Source organism: Heloderma suspectum, chromosome 2 (genome assembly GCF_057233095.1).
Source record: "Heloderma suspectum isolate Gila_16-S chromosome 2, 16-S_ref, whole genome shotgun sequence".
NCBI lineage: Eukaryota > Metazoa > Chordata > Lepidosauria > Squamata > Helodermatidae > Heloderma > Heloderma suspectum.
The window spans coordinates 374,215,309-374,227,978 of NC_139459.1; the positions used below are offsets into that span (position 1 = coordinate 374,215,309).

Here is a 12,670-nt window from a genome sequence, read left to right on the forward strand (position 1 = left end):
TAGTAAGAAGCAGAGACATCACCTTGCTGACAAAGGTCCATCTAATCAAAGCTATGGTTTTCCCAGTAGTAATGTATGGCTGTGAGAGCTGGACTATAAGGAAGGCTGAGTGCCGAAGAATTGATGCTTTCGAACTGTGGTGCTGGAGAAGACTCTTACGAGTCCCCTGGACTGCAAGGAGGTCAAATCAGTCCCTCCTAAAGGAAATCAACCCCAAGTGCTCACCGGAAGGACAGATCCTGAAGCTGAAGCTCAAATGTTTTGGCCACCTAATGCGAAGAGAAAACTCTCTGGAAAAGGCCCTGATGCTGGGAAAGACTGAAGGCAAAAGGAGAAGGGGACGGCAGAGGATGAGATGGCTAGATAGCATCACGGATGCAATGAATATGAACTTGAGCACACTCTGGGAGAGAGCGCAGGACAGGAAGGCCTGGCGTGCTATGGTCCATGGGGTCACGAAGAGTCGGACACGACTGAACGACTGAACAACAACAACAACAAGGCCAAGCAGCTAGAAGATCTCCCTGGGGCTCTCCAAGCAGGAAGGCAACCTGGGCAACCACAGGAAAGAAGCGCTGGATTGGGCCGGAGTGCGTTGTGCTCCCTGGGAGGAGCCAGGAGGAGGCTGAGGGCAGCCGCCGCTGCTCCTGGCCCGAGGAGGGATTGGCCACAGCTCTCTCAGGCTCTCAAAGCAGGGGTCGAGGGGAGGGAACCTGGGCAAAGGAAAAAAAGGCTGGCACCCTTGCTTGCTGGAATAATCATAAACAAATACAGAGGAATACAAAATCAATAAGTATAACCATTCAAGAGCCCCATCTAAAACCAACAATAAAATAGTAAAAACAGCAGTCACAGTTTTGAAGCAATCCATTTATTTATTGGATATTTAGTAATATTTTGAGCAACATAATTTGTGCAAATTTAGGATAATGTTTTTAAGTTACCAGCTCGGCCACATAGCACACATAGATTTAAAACGATATACTCTGAATCAGCTAGAAGAATGCTGGGTGTGTCAAGCCTCGCAGGCAGACTGTCAAGAATGACGGCCTGTTGTCCTCCATAAGATCAGGCCAGGCGGTCACGTCTGATGTAAGCACCCGGATGGTGTGTCATCTAGAGGCTCCTCGGCCCTCTGCGCAAGGCCAGGCGCGGCCCCAGCTAATTGGGGAGTGACCACAGCTGGCGCTGGTGGGGGGTTCCAGCCGCTTGAGGGCCAGGGCGGCCCACCCAGGGCCAGGTTGCCCAGGTTGCCGTCCTTTGACTCCTGCTTTGAGAGCCCCAGAGAGCCCTTCCGGCTGCTTGGCCTTCCAAGGGTTCAGTGGGCCGAACCAGATTCCTGGAGAGGAAGGGACTTGGGCAAGGGGGGCGGGTTCCCCCCATAGCAGGTGCCCATCAAAGTTATACAGGGGAGAAACTGTGGAAATGCTTGGAGTGTGGAAAGAGCTTCATGATGAGGGCAATCCGTCCTGAATCTCCCACTGGCAAGAATGACGGCCTGTTTTCCACCATAAGATCAGGCCAGGCGGTCCGTTCAGATGTAACCACCAGGGATGGTGGGTTATCTAGAGGCTCCTCGGCCCTCTGCGCAAGGCCAGGCGCGGCCCCAGCTAATTGGGGAGTGACCACAGCTGGCGCAGGTGGGGGTTCCAGCCGCTTGAGGGCCAGGGCGGCCCACCCAGGGGCTGAGCCAGTGCCCGGCTCAAGGAAATCTGCACTGGGTTGCCAGGGCTGGGCTTGAAAAGAGGGCTGAGGTCGAGGCATGGGGCCTCCCTTCATCCTGGTTGTCCTGGACCTGCAGATGGCTGGTTGCTATCTGGGGAGATCCATACTTAGGTATGGAAGGAGAGGCCGGGTAGATTTATTATTTTGGCTTGGCTGTGCGTTCATAAAGCTCTCTGTACATGTTTAAGTAATTTGGCTTCGTACCCTTTTGTGTAACTTGGTACTTCTATTCTTCCCTTTCCCTCCACCCCTTTTTTTGTATCTTAATGAACGTTCATCCAACCTTTAGTTGGTGTGACTTTCTCTGCATAACCTCAGTACTAATTTCAGTGCCTCTTAGCTTAGGAGGGTGGCTACTGGATATTTTGGGGGACTGGAAGGATGGGTTTGGCAAGTCCTATTTTTGGAAGGAGAGCAGGGATTGGGTTCGGAGCAGTCCTACCTTGCAGGGAGGTTGGGGCTGGTCCCGGCAGGATCCCCTCACACAGAGGATTTACACATATTTTAAAGGATTGCCTGAGCATTTAACGATTTTGGAAAGAAATATGGGATATCACTTTTGAAATGTCTCTAGATCGCCTTACTCCAGACCACAAAATAATTATCTTGGGATCTTTTAAGGAAAAAAAACTGAACTGGAAGATATGAAATTAATAGCAATTCTACTGAATATAGCAAAAATTGGCATTGCCTCTTACTGAGTTTCCTCAAACCCCACAGGTGTCTTGCTTTCTCAAGGAAAATCTGGGAAGCAGCTTTATCAATAAAACTTAGATATTTCCCAAGGAGTCAGCAGGGCCCACAAACAAATAAATTCATAGATAAATGTCCCTTTTAATAATCTTTTGGAATAAGGATCATCATGGAATTTCACACCAAGTTTTTTGTTGATGATTTAATTAGTATGTATTTGTAAGATTTTTAAGATTTTGTCTTTGAATTGCTCACTTTGTTCAAATCATATTTACATTTTCATAAACATATTTTTTAAACAGCTGGAGCGACGTCAGATTAAACAGGCAATAGCAGATGTGAACAATCACGTTTTTAGAACCTGTTTAAACCACATAATGCAGAAGCTAAGCGAAGTTATCATGGGAGGCAGTTCATCAGTGTTGGGGCCACCACCAAGAAGGCCCCATCTTGCTCCCACCAACTTGATGGCTATTGCTGGTGGGCCCATGGGCAGGATTTCAAACTTAAGGGCTGGGTAGGCTTATATGAGTGTAGTCAGTTCTTCAAATTTATTCTCCCAAGTGGGTCCTCTGGTGTGAAATATGAGATGGATTGTTACAGAATCTCCAAGCTCTTCTATGGAGTCTCCCCTATGTGAGTTACTTGGTGGAAAGTGTGAATGATCTTCTGACTGACACTCTTTCCACATTCTATGCTTTAACCCATCTGAATTCTTTGATGAGAAATCAGGATTATACTGATTTCAGATCCTGGAAAGGAGATACTGGAGAATCTGATCTGCTTGGGATAGAAGAGACTCCACTTTCCTCTGAGGGGAAGCCAGTATTTGAATGGAGGGAGGGGCATTTGCTATGGGGGACTCCCTCTCCCCCCTCCCCCAATTCCCTCATCTTCCTGTATTTCTGTGCAGAGATATGTATTTTTCACATACAGTGCAACCCCACCTCCCTTTCTGTTCCTCCTGTTCTTTTTGAACAAGTTATATCCTTCAATTGCTGTATTCCAGTCATGGGAGTCATCCCACCAAGTCTCAGTTATACCTATCAAGTCATAATTTCCCTCTTGTATTAAGAGTTCAAGTTTGTTCTCTTTGTTTCCCATACTCTGGGCATTAGTATATAGACATCGAAGACCATGTGCTTCATAGTCTGGCTTTCTTCCTACATGTGTCTGAAGACTATGATTGGGCGCTATCAGAGCTGTTCTCGCCGTTGCAGTGCATGTGTCTACGTCCATTGTTACCCCCAACATTACATCCCCCTTCCCTGTAGGATTCAGTTTAAAGCCCTCCTGATGAAGTTCTTCATGCTGTGGCCAAACACATTCTTCCCATCCTTTGTGAGGTGCAACCCATCCCTTGCCAACAGCCCATCTTCCAGGAAATATAGCCCGTGGTCCCAGAATCCAAATCTCTCTCGTCGGCACCACCTTCGTAGCCAGTCATTCACCCGGAGTATTTTTCGTTCCCTTTCTATCCCTCTTCTAACTACTGGAAGGATGGATGAGAAAACTATCTGGGCCCCAAAGTTCTTGAGTTTCCTTCCCAAAGCTTCAAAGTCTGACGTGATCTCTTTGTAGCTCCGCTTGGCGGTATCATTTGTTCCCACATGGATGAGAAGAAAGGGATACCTGTCAGTGGGCTTTATGAGTGCAGGCAACCTTTCAGTCACGTCTGTAATCCGTCCTCCCGGGAGACAACATACCTGGCGAGTCCACGGGTCTTCGTGACATACTTGGGTCTCGATCCCACGCAGCAAGGAGTCTCCCACTACTAGCACTCTTCTCTTCTTCTTGTTGTGGGCCTGGGTTTCATCGCCTCTGTTTGACTGACCTTTAGCCTCTTGCTCATTCTCATGTAGGTTCCCCTGTGATTCTTCCTCTGCAGGCTGTCCTCCAGTCTCATCCGCAAGTACCTGGAATCGGTTCCACAGCTCCACTGCTTCCACTGGTGCGGAGTGGCATCTAGTTCTTCTTCTCCTAACTGTCACCCTTTTCCAAGGAGTATCCTCTACTCCATTTTTCTTCACCTCAACATTTCCCACTTCTGCCTCATCTTGCTGTTGCTCTTCAAGCTTCTGGTCTTCCCTTTGCTGCTGTAGTTCCCCCATTCTGTCCAAGAACTCTTCGTGTTCTCTTATTCCCCAGAGGGTCGACAGTCGCTGCTCCAGTCCACTTACTTTTTCTTCCAGCAGTGTGATCAACTTGCACTTGTTGCACATGTAGGCCATGTTGTTCTCAGGCAAGGAAACAAACGTTGCACACACCTTGCAGGTCACCACCACTGGACAGTCCTGTCCTTCCATTGCCTCTTTTCCCTTTTTGTGTCTAGCTTTGTGGTTGTTCTAGACTAGCCTGTGCCTGCTCCTCCACTCAGTAGAGGTTAAAAGCAGAGTCCCACTCTTAGCCTCTGTCTCCTTTGTCTCTTCTACCACTGCAACTCCCCTGGCCAACTCCTGTTTGCTCGCTCTGGTCGCTCGCTCTCTGGGAGCTTGCTTGCTTCTGTAGTCCCTGGACCAGCTGGAGCAGCTTGCTCTGCTCAGCTGGGAGGCGGGAAACAGCATGGTTTTGCGGGGCTTTGCTGGGGGCTCTGACTTTTCCTCTCCTGACGATCCTAGGAGGAAGCTGACAGCGAAGGCTCTGCTCTGGTTTGGGTTCTGATGCTTTGGTTTCTCTCCAAAGAACAGGAAATCCCACCCAGCCACCCAGATCTGCTACATATGAGGCGATGAAAAGAAAATGTTTCTGTAGCTTAGAGCAGGGGTCCTCAACCCCTGGGCTGCGGACTGGTACTCGTCTGTGGCCTGTTAGGAACCGGGCCGAAGTAGGGGTGTGGGAACCCCCCTTACCTTCGGTCCATGGGGTGGGGAGGCGATTTGCCCCCCCACCGGAATCCTCGCTGGCCCTGGACGGCTCCGCTCCGCAGCGAGTCCGCAGAGCTGCCGGCCAGCTCCGGCCACTGGCAGACTTCCGGCCGCTGGGACGCAAATGGTGTCCACGTTCTTCAAGTAATAGGCTACGTAAATCTTTACATAGCCTATTATTGCAAAGCTCCCCTGTGGAGCGGAGCCGGCCAGGGCCAGCGAGGATTCCGGGGGGGGGGGCAAATGCCCCCCCCTCCGCAGACCCAAGGTAAGGGGGGTTCCCACACCCCTACTGTGGCCTGGTCCCATCCCCCCCCCCCCCAGTCTGTGGAAAACTTGTTCTTCCACGAGACTGGGCCCTGGTGCCAAAAAGGTTGGGGACCTCTGGCTTAGAGGATCCTCCGATGGGTCACTTCACGGAACTCCAATGGCCTCGAAGATTCAGTGTCATTTCAGGTGTATAGATGGAAAGATGTGTTTGTGTGCAGGGGCAAATAATTTGCTTTTGCTTTTTCAGTCCTTAATGTGATTTCATGGAATGTCAAGGGGCTGCGAAATAATAGCAGAAAAGAGTGCTTTCTAAGTTAAAAGAGCTTAGAAAGTTGATACGGCCTTTTTACAAGAAACTCATTTGATGGCTGCAGATGAACATATGTTGCAAAAGGACAAGTCTGAGAGGTTTATTTAACAGATACCTCAACACAGTGTAAAGGGGTTGCGATTTTAATTCATAAACGACTTTCTATTTTAGTTCAACGGGTGATTCTTGATACTCAGGGTCATTTTTTGATCCTGCTTGGGAAGTATATGGATAAACTAATTGCCATGATTAATGTATATGGGCTTAATAATGATTCTTCAGTTATGTTTCATGATTGTTTTAGTAAACTGGTTGATTTCACTTATGATTATTTGATAGTGGGTGGGGACTTTAATGAGATTTAAGACACTTTGCTGGGCAGGAATACACCTCCTCTTAAGACCCAAACAGCTATGAGACTGGCAATCTACGCTTACATGGTGGAATATGGTTTCATTGATGCTTGGAGAAGTTTACATCCTGCTGATAGAAAGTATGCTTTTATTTCACCAGTCCACCACAATTGTTTTAGATTAGGTTATTTTTTAATTTCTACATCTTTGGTAGGTCAAATAAAAGATGGCAAGATTGACACATGGACACAGACAATGCCCCAACATGCTTAGAACTGAGATTTTTTTACATCACTAGGGCCCATTGTCTTTGGTGCTTTAATATTTCTCTTCTTAATCATGATAAGTTTAAAACTCAGAAGTTAACTGAACTGACAGAGTATTTAAAAACTAATGAGGGTACAGCTGGTTCATACACCATCGAATGGGAGGCCAGTAAAGCTTTTATATGGGGCTGAATTATTGCCTATTCCTCTTACCATTTTTTTTAATTCAACAGGTGGCTTTAAATAATAGAATCATAGGGTCAGAAATGGCCTACAAGACCAATGAGTCCAACCCCCTGCTCAATGAAGGAAGCCTGATTCCCAGGCAGTCTCCCATCATAATAAGAAGTTGAAATATCTTATAACTCAGTTTGCCATTTCCCCTACTGTACAACTTTATCAAGAGTTGCAGAATGTTAAGCATGAGTTGAATAATATTCTTTCACAGCAGGTGGAAATTGCTTTGACTTGTTTATGACAGGTAGATTGGGAAAATGGTGAACGTCCCAGCAAGATCCTTGCACATTGTCTTAAACAGCAACAACACTGAAATGTTATTTCAGCTATCAAAGATGAGAGCGACAGAGTATATATCAGGTGGCCCAAAAGTAGGTATACAGTTGTTTAGAATGTTGATGGGACAGGGAGAGAATGTGTGAGTAGAAGATGTGTGGGTAGAGTCAGAATTACAGTTGGGAAGAGTGAGCGACCAAGTGACAGTTAAATCAGTTAAGTGTAGAGTGAGGGGAGTGAGGCCCTTAAGTTGTTTAGTTGTTTAGTGTTGTTGTTGTTTTTTACTGATATTGTGAATGATGGCAGCGAACTTGAGTCAAGAACAAAGAAAGTGGATTCTAAAGCAGTACTGGAAGACTGAAGATGCTGAGCGGGTGCGCACAGCGTGGCAAGAAGCATCTGACACTCCTCCACCAACATGTCTGACAATTTATCATCTTGGAGATAAATTTGAAGCAACAGGTGCAGTGGCTAATGCACCAAAATCTGGATGTCCTAGGACATCTATGACAGAGGAAAATGAGATGAGAGTCTCTCTGACATTTGTGAACAGTCCGAAAGAGTCCACACGACGTGCGTCTAAGCAGCTATCCATACCTAGAACGTCCTTGCAACGCTTAATGCGTAAATTGAAATTGAAGCCGTACAGTCCAAGACTGTTACATGGTCTTCTGGAGGACGACCCAGACCGTCGACTGCAATTCTGTGAGATGATGCACAACCAAATCTCTAACGAACCAGACCTTCTTGATAAGATCATCTGGTCAGATGAAGCTTCTTTCAAGTTGTCAGGCCACGTGAACAGGCATAACTGTGTGTATTGGGCAGATGAAAATCCTCATTTGACTATCACATCTCAACTGAACCAGCCAGGCGTCACAGTGTGGGGTGCACTGTCCAACGAAGGTGTTGTAGGACCGGTTTTCTTCTGTGGATAGTAACAATTACCTAAACATGTTACACGACATGGTAGTGCCACAACTCAGAACCAGGGCTCATTTCACCGAACTGCTCTTCCAACAAGATGGGACACCTCATTATGCTTTTGCAGTAAGGGACTATTTTGACAACACCTTCCCACAGCATTGGATCGGACAATGTGGCAGCATTGAATGGCCGCCACGTTCACCCAACTTAACACCAATGGACTTCTTTTTGGGGGGCATAGTAAAGAATAAGGTTTTTGAGAGGAATCCCCAGACAGTGGACGAATTAAAAGAGTTCATCTCGGAAGCATTTATGGACATTGATGCGGACTGGAATTTGTGTCGTACTGTGTGTCACAGTGTTCTGAACAGGTTCGAGGAATGTTGCAATGTTGATGGAATACATTTCGAGCATTTACGAGATTAAACAGTGTTAAACAAATAAACAGTGTAATAAAATGCAAATAAACTATACTGTATACCTACTTCTGGGCCACTCTGTACATCTCCTATAGATATAAACTCACAATTTTTAAAGTTTTACACTGATCTTTAAAGCACTGGTAGTGAAAAGGATATGGAAGCTTTTTCCCCCTCATGTTAATCTTCCATGCTTAGATTCTCCATGACAGCTTCTTTGGGGTCCTTTGCATTCGGAGGAAATTATGATGGAAAACTGCCTGGGAATCAGGCTTCTTGCACTGAGCAGGGAGTTGGACTCGAAAGTCTGGTAGGCCCTTTCCAACCCTATGATTCTATGAATGCAATTATGAATATGAATACTGGAAAATCACCCAGTTTGGATGGGTTTCCAATTGAGTGGTATAAAACATTTTCTAGCCTATTAGCTTGAAAGCTGTACTGCTTCTGTAATTATATTTTTGAATTGGGTCCCTTTCTTCATCGTTAAATGATGCTTATATTACTATGATTCCTAAGCCTGGCAAGGATCGTACTCACTGTGCTAACTATTGACCTATATCATTAATTAACGTAGATATTAACATATTAACAGCAATCATGGCCAATAGATTGCAAAAAGTTATTGTAGCATTGTTCGGCCAGACCAGGTGGGATTAATTAAAAACAGACAGGGGCCTGATAATCTCAGATTGGTTGTTGATCTGGTCGCTAGAGGTGAACTCAGCAAACATAATACTTCTGTACAGGGGCATCATTCTGAAATGGCCCACCTGGGCACAGACCTTTTGAGCTGTGCCCTGGATCTTTTGCGCTGTCCTAATTGCCATTTTTTTTACATTTTCCCATTGACTTGCATTGGAAAACAGAAACAGCCATAACTTTTTTAGTTTGTATGATAAATACATGAAATTTGGAGACTTGGTAGCCCCCATGGAGCTGATTGAATCTGCTAAATCAGGCCTAGTGGCTTTTGTGCTAGCCACAGGTAAAATTTGCTTTTTTCAAGAAAATGTGTCAAAGCAAAGAGCTATATTTTTTTTGTGCTTCCACATACGTGCATGGAATCTGGCGACCGGGCAGCCCCTATGGAGATGACTGAGCCTGCCAAAGTTCAGACAGTTAGGTCCAGCGGCTTTTGCGCTAACCATGCATAAAGTTTTCTTTTCTAAAAGTCTAAAACAAAAAGCAAAAACTGTCAAGCCACCCAGGGATTGAAGGTGTTTAAGACGACCATTAGGAGGTCACTATCCCTAATCTCTGGTGTAGGTTTTTTTTGAGGTGCAAAAAACCCCTCTCTCCCCCTACTTTTCTGCTCTTACATGCCCACTGTTGGGAGCTTGCTTGCAATTAAATTTTGAAGAGGGAGAAGGAAGGAAAGAAAGAGCACCATGTGAAATACTGGTATTCCACACAGCATCTGATTTTACTGCCCCAAACTGGAACCTTTGGCTTTTGCAGAAGTTTAGTAGCTTGAGTACAGCAAAGGATCCAATCAGCCTCCACAAACTTCTTCCTCCCCCTCCACTTTAATTTATCCTAAATAGCTGTAGGACTAAAATAATTCCAAAGGGAGGGTTAGCACTATGTGGCATCATGATCGAAAAACTGGTGGGGCTTTTAAATAGGTTCTACAGTTTTAAAAAAGCTAGAAAAAGCCCTCAGCCACCTCACCTCATAAAGTTCATGTAAGTACGTGCAATCCTTGCAAACCCTCCACAGCCTCCTAAATTCCTCTGAAGTACTACCTCTCTGAAAGGAGCCACTTGGCACAGGGAATTCTCTCTACCCCACCACCCTGCATTTCCACTCACCATCCTTCTTCCCTCCCCTCCCCTATCCTTTCTTTCTCTTCTTTATTCCACCCACAGCATATCTTGGGGAATTCTTAGAGAGAATTCTCTTCAGTGGGCAAGCGAAGTTCTGAACTGTATTTGACTTTATACAAACAGACAAGAGGGCTTGTTTTTCTCCTCTTCACTCAAGCCTTTGAGAAGAGTGGGTTCATATGGTTTCAGAGAAACAAATCTGAGGTCTGTTTGTTTGTCGGTTGCCATTACCCAGCAGTAGGAAGGGCTGTAGCTCAGTGGTAGGGCACATGCGTGGCATGCAGAAGGTCCCAGGTTCAATCCCCAGCATCTCCAGGTAGGGCTAGGAAAGGATCCTGCCTGAAAGTCTGGAGAGCTGCTGCTGCCAGTCAGTGTCAACAATTCTGCGATACATGAACCTAGTGTCTGACTCAGTATAAGGCAGCTTTCTATGATCCTATGAACAGAAAGCTTTAGTAAAAAAAAACAGGAGTTTTTGGTTTGTTTTTAAGTGGAGGGGAGGTAAATATTGCTAATTTATTCAATCCTATGTATGCCTACTGAGAAGTCCCATTATGTTTAATGAGGCTTACCCTCAGGAAAGTGTTTATAGGATTCCAGCACAAGTTACTTTTGCAGGGAGGTTTGCACCTTGATGTTCTGCGTGTTTACTCAGAAATAAGTCCTGAGTTGTGAGCATGGTACTGCAGGCTTAATACACTGTCTACTTAATTCCATCGAATGAATTGACTACTCTTTCAGCTCAGTCCTATGCATGTTTTCTCATTTGTGGGTTTGTGGTTTGTTTTTGCATGAACTCTAGCTTCAGTGGTGAGGGAAAGGCACTTATTACATGCTCAGAGTTTCTCCACAACTTAGCCCTAGTTTTGAAAACAGACTCATTGGTTGAATCCTGGTGAAGTCTTGGCACAAATGAAGATACAATGAGAGCTTGTGCATAAAGAGGAGGTAGAGTTGCACAAATCAAGAGATCTGTTTTTATGAAGAGTTGCTGGAGGATGGTAGGATGAGGAGGGATGGTTGCATGGAGGGGAATAGAGCTGGTAGGGGGAGAATGTAAGTGCCCAGTAGTGACAAAAAATTCTGCACATGCTCAGAGGCACTCTATATTTAAGAACATAAGAAACAGCCCTGCTGCATCAGACCAAGGTCCATCTAGTCCAGCATTCTGTTCACACAGTGGCCAGCCAGATGCCCATTGGAAACCCACAAGCAGGACATGAGTGCAATAGCACCTTCCCACCTATGTTCCCCTGCAGCTAACATTGGTGAAATGTAAATAAATTCTAGTAACTCTAAATTTGCATGCATGTATACCTTTCAGAAACTTTGCAGGTTTCTTGCCTGGGGGACACCTCTAATGACCTGTGTATTTTCATACAAATTTACCCAAAAATTATTGGGGAAGGGGTGAAGGGAAGGGAAAGCAAATCACTCCTGCCCCCAAATTGGAGAACCCCCCTTCCACATGAACTGCTGCACCTATTCTTCTGAAATTTTGCTGGTTTCTTACTTAGGGACAACTCTAGGCTGTCTGTAATTTTCAGAACAATGGTCCACAAAGAAAATAGGGAGATAAGTATGTCCTCTTCTGGAGACCTCAAAATGTCAAGGCCAGCCTTGCACAAAAACCCATTCTGAAATTTGGCAGACATGATCTCCTCTGAGGGGGCAATGAATCCTGAAATTTTTATCTAATTCTTCTAAGGAAGTAAAACGTTATTGGCAGTTCCCTTTGAAAGAAAATCAAAACATAAAACCTGCACCTATTTTTCTGACATTGGGCAGGTGTAATCCCCTTCTAGGATTATCATTCAGTTCTGACCAAGAGAAAAAAGTTAGCATTTTTTTTCTAATTTCCCATGGTAATCAACAGGAAGCATTAAGACTCATTTTCCCAAACATTGACTCAGGTTTGGTGCTGAGCTGAAGTGGTCAAACTGGCCAGAGTAGAAATTGGCCAGAGTAGAAGTGGGATGTTTTCCAAAACTCTGAATTGGGGCCTGAGTTGAAGTGGGGTGGAGGGTCAGTGCACACTTCTTCTGTATGTACGTATGTAATCTATACACAGATGCAAGCACACTGCATGCACACACCCTACACACACACACACACACACAGATTATATATATATTAGACGTGCGCTTAGACTCGGATAAAGATATATAGGTATGCACATTTGTGTTATCAGCCTGTGCCCTGGATCTTTTAAGAACCTAGCAATGCCCCTGCGTCTGTATCAACACATGATGAGAAATTTAAAGCAGAAATTATCTTATCTGACCAGAAGCAATTATAGAGCACTCCCCATTCAATCTCAAAAAAGTTCATTCAATTTGGACTGCAGAAAGGCTCGATCAGTAATAAAAAGAGATGCTAGGGAAATTAAGTCTGACTATTCTCCCGAAACAATCAAGATATTTGTAAATAAGAAAAAAAGAACATAGGGAGATAATTAGAGATAAGAAAATGATATTCTTGGACGCAGCTATGAAGACAAA

The 12,670-nt window shown here is 45.1% G+C and overlaps 1 protein-coding gene across 1 annotated transcript in view; it reads left to right on the forward strand.

Annotated features, from left to right (window-relative positions):
• LOC146356171 (uncharacterized) overlaps positions 1 to 12,670 on the forward strand; it is a 277,120-nt gene that overhangs the window by 31,446 nt on the left and 233,004 nt on the right. The gene's annotated exons all lie outside the window — the stretch shown is intronic.